Genomic DNA, 7,707 nt, shown 5'->3' on the forward strand with positions numbered 1-7,707 from the left:
AACTGTTGCTATCAGTAGTTAACTCCAGACCTCTTAAAGAACCCCAGCAAGTCAGTCACCAATAGCATTGTAGCTTCCTCAGGTTCCATAAAATAGGTCCATTCTGCACGTACAGCCCAGGATAGACTTTGTCTGTCGGCAACCCCGGACCTGCTCCCAGTATTCTCAGTGCTTACTGTGGATCCAGCTTTTGATGGCAAGGCCGATGCAGCAAGACGCTAGACCCAGTACCGATTCCGGCACTATATATTTGCCTGTCGCACCCCTTCTTGCCAGCTGGTCCACTTTCTCGTTGACCTGGATCCCTGTATGGCCAGGGACCCAAATGAGAGCCACTTTATTCTTTTCTGCAAGTCGATTTAATGCCTTTTTGCATTCCCAAACCAGTTCCGATGTTATTTCTGGTTTTCCCACTGCAGTTAGTGTCACTTGGCTATCCGAACAGATCGTAATCTGTCTTCCAGCCTCCTTTTCCTCTAATAATGTCTCAGCACTTCGAAGAACGGCAAGGACCTCCGCATGAAAGACAGTAGCATGTCTCCCAAGCAAGACCACCCCTTCCCTTCTCATCGCACTGTCATAAATTCCTGCTCCTGACCCTCCCTCTCCCCTTGAGCCTCGCGTGTGCCGCTTTTGCAGTTATCGCAAGGTGAAGAGGTTCTTCGCAGAGCATGAAGCCTATCGCTGCTGTAGGCGTCGTCCTCATTGCTCCCGTTAGACCCTTAAACGCTAGCGTTTGCAATTGTCGCAGCCGGTCCTGCATCGTTTGGAGTTCTGCTCGTGTCCACCAGAACACAGCCGCATGAAGGAGCCTCAGTTTAAGGACCGCGAAGTCGAGCCATGCAAGCACTTTGGGCCCTATTCCCCACGTAATCCCAAAAGCTCTCCTACACATCCAGAAAGTCATGACGAATTTCCTGCATTAGGTCTCCAGGTTCTTTGCCCAGCTCAGTTTGCTATCTAGTATGACTCCCAGGTATTTAACCGAGTTTGAGAACGTCAGCCTCACGCCACAAAAAACAGGAGCATCAACGTTCGGCATATTGTAATTCTTCGTAAAAATGACCATTTTGGTCTTTTCTGGATTTACCGAGAGCCCTGAGCTATCGCAACCGAGTTCCACGATGCGCAGCGCCGATCTTGTAAGGCCCATCAAAGTTTCCAGATGAACCCCCCTAACTAAGATTACAAAGTCATCCACATATCCCGGAGTATAATACCCCTCTTCATTAAGCCTACGAAGGAGACCATCCACAACTATGCACCACAGGAGGGGCGATAGGACACCCCCCTGTGGACATCCCCGCGGCGCTACTTCTTTAACCAGACCTTCACCCCATCTGGTTTCGGGTCTCCTTCAGCGTAACATACTTCCTATCCAGCTTACCAGCTGGTTTGGTACACCACACCTCGAGCCGAAGACGAACCGAAGATGAGCCGATGGCAAGTACTGTAAACTTCACAAGAGTTTTAACTGCCTACTTTTAGCTCCTGTACAACAATTTTTTGAAAATTTATAGTAATTTTTGGAAATTTATGGTAAAACTACAAAAGTTACCTAAAAATTACGACAATTTTTGATAAATGTGTAAATTACCGAAAATTTATAGAAATTTAGTGTATCCGAAGCTTTTTGGCAGAAATTAAAAAATTCTTTAAATGTCTGAAAATTTATGGAGATTTCCGGTAATTTATCAGTCATTTATGGTAACTTATCACTTCGAGTATGTCCAAAAACTATTCACAACTCACAATCAGTCTCTAAAGCGTCAAAAATCTTTTTATAACTGATTTTTACCACTAATTCGGAATTGGTCACTTCTCGCACGCAATACATGCCCCGAAAATCTAACATTTCGTGCATGCGTTAGAAACAAATATTTATTGTTTGATCATCGCACAGAGTGCACTTTTCAAAACTGGTCATTTTTATTAAAATGATACTATTTCTTTCGAAAACTCACCGTCTTCCAGAATGGCTAGTAACAAGACTAACTGCCAATTAAATAAATGTGCAATTTTTCAGGTTTAATCTATTAATTTCATAGGAAAAAAATATGGTCTGAGCCTACACCTCACGCTGTTACAACTAATGTCACTTTTATCTACTGCGCAGGACGTGCGCAAATGGTTTCAGTCAGAGCACACTTTTTGAAAGGTTTGATTATGAAAAATAATATTTTTAGAACTATCCAGTCGCTAGATTTCAGATTTGAAGATTCTACTCTTTATATAATAATGTAACTTATTTGGTAAAAAATTGAAAATTGATTTTCTTTATTTAAAAAATTCGAACATTTGTTTGAGAACTACTGTATTTTAAAGTATTGCTTACTTGGGAATTTATTTCTTTGCTAGAAAATTCTTCTTTTTTTTTAATTAATCTTTTTCGTTAAACATTCATTTGGCTTGTATTGAAAAATAAACTATTTTTTTTAAACTCATTTTGTTGAGGTTCAAAATTAGTTGTTTAACTGAACATTAAATTGTTGCTGATCGTTGTTTTTTAGGTTGTGCCTTGAAGAATTCTTTAATTGGAGTAAAGTGTACCTAATTCTATCAGAAGAGAAAAGCTATAGTCTGTCGAATATTAGTGCGGAATTTTCCCATAAATGGAACTGTGTATGTTTATTAAAAATAATTTTGAATTTGATGTTCATTTTGTTATTTTTAAGCCTAAATTCGAAATAAGAGCCAGGATTTGCGTGCTTGAATCGATGTTACGGAAGCTTGTGTCAGTTGGCGAATTCGTTAATGGCAGAGAACTAGAAACATACGAAGTATTATCTATCTGTTAACTGATAATTAATTAATTACACATTATATATCAGTATTAAATGTTTTATTATTATTTTGGTTCATTAGCATTTTTTTATCAACACGAAATCACAGATTCCGACCGGTCACGTGAATTCGGGAAGAGTGACAGATAAGTGATAAGTATTGTTTTGTGGCTAATAATTGTAACTTTCACTTTAGTGCCAGTTGTGCACATCATTTTCTATGATATGGCTGATAGCCAGAAGAAAACTTAATAAGGCGCTTGGGTCAGGATTCTATTATTCGTTAAAAAAGAAGTGAGACAATCTGTGCTGCTCATCACAGACAACAAATATGCATCCAGAACTAAAGCTGAATACAAACTAAATTTGAAACAGTCTTACTACATATCGTGGGAATCGCTATTATTATCAAATTATATTTTTATCCCAACAAATAAACTCTAATTAAATTCCACATTTAGTATTTTATCTGACTGCATGGAATTCAATTCCTTTCAATACGCCTAAGTTATGTTCTTACCTACAAATTAGTTCTATTTCACAAATAGAGACGGATTCTTATATTATATCAGCTTATTCCTTTCAAAACCCAGAAGAGGGGGTTCAGAAACCGGATTTAAAACAAATTCCAGATTTCAATTTCGTTTAATTATTTTGAATCTGTTTTCGTTTATTAGGCATAGTAAAAAAAGAAATATTTTTCATCTATATACAAGCCAGGCATAAAAGCACCTTAACACAGTTGTTTTCATCTAAAGAAATTTGAAATATATAGCCTAAAATTACATACAAAAAACTTTTCCCTGCGAGCACGAAGTTTAAAGATGTTCTCAGAACGTCCTAAAGACGTTTTTAGGATGTCAAGTTTAAAAGACGTTTTTGGAACGTTCATAAAACGTCCTTAGTCAGACCCAAAAAAAGTTCACTGTTCTAAATACGTCCTAAAAACTTCTATAAAACATTTTATATTTTAGAAAGTTATTTGGCCTGACTTAGGACATTTTTAAAAAGACCTACAAATGTCTTGGGATATTCGTTTTCACTGGATGGCATACACACCTTTTTTAAGGAATCTAGTTTATGCCATGGCTCTACATTTTATAAATATTTATTTTTTTATAAAGGTTATAAACATTTTGTATTTTAAAGATCAATCTTTCGAGAAAAAATCTGCACAATTAGTCTGACCTTACTCGACTCGATGATAACGGTGAATGGATTCCTTACTATCAGGTGTATGCTCCATAATTCTTTCCAAGTAGTTTTATTATATATATTTCATAATGGTTTAAAAGATGCAAACGGCTGCTAAATATTGTGGCTAGGGAAGTTTAACATATGACGACATCCATCAAATACCTAATGGTGTTTGAATTTCTTCCTAGAACCAAGGTTGTGGCAAATGCGGCGACAGAAGCACCACATGACGATCTATCTGGCTGTTTTACAACCAGTTTCGATTTAGCGTCACTTGGAGATAGTGTTAGATAACGCACTTGAATGATGAATGATGATAGATGAACTTCTTTTCTTTATTTGAAATCTGATCGTACGTTAGATTTTCGCAACTACTGTCAAAAATGACAAGTTGTGTACCATTGTATAAGTAACATCGCCAATGTCCAATGCAGCTTCCACCAATTATTTAAATGTCTGTCTCATTGTGTACTTCGTCTACATATTCTAAGAGAACCAGGCTTAGGACAGTTAATATGTCCAACTTTGATTTGTTCTTTAAAGCTTCTAAAAATTTGTCCAAATCTCGATCATCCAACCATGCATTCCATAATTCTGTCAGCACTAACCACTGAAAAACGTATGTGAATGAGACAGGTATCAGTCTCATTTTCCAGGATTTTATCTTCACAGGTGTCATCGAGCATGTTGGAAACTTTAGGCTCTTTAACAGTGACTGTCTTTTTAGTCTTATTACGGTTTCCTTTCTGCTTCATTGCCCCCAGAATATATTTAGGTTCTCGAATTTTCATATTTCTAAGGTGACGACCGTCAATAATTTCTAGAAGTATGGAGAGAGAAAAGAAGCGGTTCATTTTTTGTTCCGTCTCCGTTTTCCAGAAATTATCATCCCTTCATAATATTATTATTCTCATTTCCAAAGAAGTCCAAACAATTAACAGGCCGTAAGAATACTCAGTGTGATGAAGTTCGCCTTGCACTTTATAGTAATATTTGTGCCTTACATTAATCAGCAATTCTGGCAATTTTGCTGTCGAAAATACCTGCAAGGTCTCTATTCTTTTCGAAAAGAGCCTCTTTTGTCAGAGCTTTTCCTCTTTTAGGACATTTAATTTCCACTATTCCACCTTCATGTACACTGTACAAAAAGTTAGGCTTTCGTTTCAGAGCGTCAGCTAAAGAAATCTTCAAGTATGTGAGTTTTCCATCAAGAAGACCATCTGTAATCTTTTCACGAAAGGTGAAGGTCAGTCGCGTCTTCTGCATATTTCTCCGTGATTAGAGGCAGTGACCATCTTTGTTCGCACACGATACCATTCACCGTTGATCTCTTCTATCATCCATATTATGCAATGCAGCAGGTGCCGTTAAATGCAAATATTTAAATACGGCTGATTGTCCGTACTGCTTTTCGATGGAGTCTGTTATTGGATGCCCAATTCGAGCATTGTATGCTCGTCTTTTGGAAAAATCAATTATTTTGTCAGCATAATACTTGCAAAATATTCGATTCGTCGATTCTACCAAATTTGTCGATATATTTAGCAAGAAACTCTCAGTGTCGGCTGCTAAATTTCTTTTTAGATCCAATAATTGATGATGGACACCAATGTAAATTAAGAGGGGCACATGCTTGTCTTTACCTTTAATGTCCCCCTTAGTACACGGCCAGCCGCAATGTTTTTTGCACCTGTCATGATCACCGAACACATGATACGGTATTATCAGAATATCTTGATGAAGGAGCTTCAGTTCCTCCTTATGAGAAAGAGTTGAGTCCTCTCTTCTTTTCTTTGCCGCTTCGAGAATTTCTTGTTTAAATATCAACTGACTGCTTCCCACCAACTTTCTAGCCGCTCTAACCTCCTTATTTGGTTTAGGCTTCGCAAGAATCTTGTAAATTCCTTTGATGTGATTTTTCAGTTTGTGATTGATGCATGTGAAATTTTTTACTGTAATGCCAAATTGGGCATATGGGTCAGCCTTTAGGAAAGGCAATAGTTAAAAACAATAAAGGTAAAGCATACTTAAAAATCGCTAATATCCGTGAAGAACCAGTAGTAATTGCAATCCCAACTGTAGATATTCTCGAGCTTGAAGAATTTACATCTAAAGACAACGATGTCCTTATTACAAGAATGAAAATGAAAATAATCAATATCAAACAATCGAACAAGTTCTTAGCTGTTTCCTAAATTCAAATAAGGATGGAGATTATGTTTACCAAACTTTTAATATTGCAAATGAAGATAAAGTCAAATAAATAAAAGAACCATTACGTCTTGAGAATTTAAACAAAGAAAAATGCACCCGCAGAAAAACTCATTGCACAAAACACAGACCGATTCCATATTCCAGGAGAAATAATCGAAGGTACAAATATATTACAACACAGTATAATAAGTATGGACGAAATACCAGTTTTTGCAAGACTATTCAGACTCCCTCACGTTCAAAAAGAAGAAATTCAAGATCAAGTCAAAGAATTAATTAAGACAAAAATAATAAAGCCGTCACAGTCTTCATATAATACACCAGTGTTTCCTGTCCCCAAAAAACCGGATTCTCACGGAAACATAAAATGGCGCATGGTTTTAGATTATCGTAAATTAAATGAAAAAACAATTAGCGATTCATATCCACTTCCAAATATTACAGACATCTACGACCAATTAGGAAAAGCAAAATACTTTTCGGTATTCGACTTAGCATGGGGATTCCATCAGATTAAAAGGGACCTTAGAGACTCACACAAAGCAGCGTTCTCTACTCTCTTCGGAGACTATGAATTCGACCGCATGCCCTTTGATTTGAAAAACGCCCCTGCCACCTTTGAACGCCTTATGGAGCTCGTATTGACAGGCCTTCAAGGTACCGAACTTTTTGTCTACGTGGACGATATATTTATTTATGCGGATACTCCAGAAGAACATGATAAAAAATTCACAGAATTAATAAACAGACTACGTAAAGCAAATCTTAAATTACAACCTGACAAATGCGAATTTTCGCGCCCGGAAGTAAAATACTTCTGATATATTATCGATAAAAACGGAGTTAGACCAGACTTCAAGAGAGTAGAAGCCGTACAAAAATTTCCTGTTCCTAAAAAACCCAAAAATATCAAAGAATTCATAGGATTAACAGGATATTATATAAAATTTGTCGACAGATATTCGAAAATCGCTGGACCTTTAAATAAATTATTGAAAAAAGATACACCATTTGTTTGGAGAGATTCCCAGCAAAATGCATTTGATAAATTGAAAAAAAAATTATGTAACGCGCTTTTATTGCAAAGGTCTGATTTCTCGCAAACTTTTTTAGTAACGACAGACGCATCAGGAATTGCCGTTCGTGGAATTTTATCCCAAGGAAAAATTAGCAAAGATAAATCCCATTGCTTACGCCTCTCGAAGTTTAAATCATAATGAAAGGAAGTATGACAAATGGTTTGATCACAAACCATTAGTTTGGTTTCAAAATTGCAAAGATCCTTGTTCTAGAGTAACAAGATGGAAATTAAAATTAGCCGAATATGACTTTGAAGTTGTCTATAAAGCCGGTAAAATGAATGTAAATGCAGACGTGTTATCAAGAAACCCCACAGATGTCAAAGAAGAAAATGAAGAAAAAAATACTAAAATAATGAGAGTCAATAAAAAAACAAACTTTTTATACGTAAGTCTAGGTTCAAGTTTGAAATAAATTTTAAAATTAAGTCCTA

This window comes from Belonocnema kinseyi, chromosome 1 (assembly GCF_010883055.1).
Source record: "Belonocnema kinseyi isolate 2016_QV_RU_SX_M_011 chromosome 1, B_treatae_v1, whole genome shotgun sequence".
Classification (NCBI taxonomy): Eukaryota; Metazoa; Arthropoda; class Insecta; order Hymenoptera; family Cynipidae; genus Belonocnema; species Belonocnema kinseyi.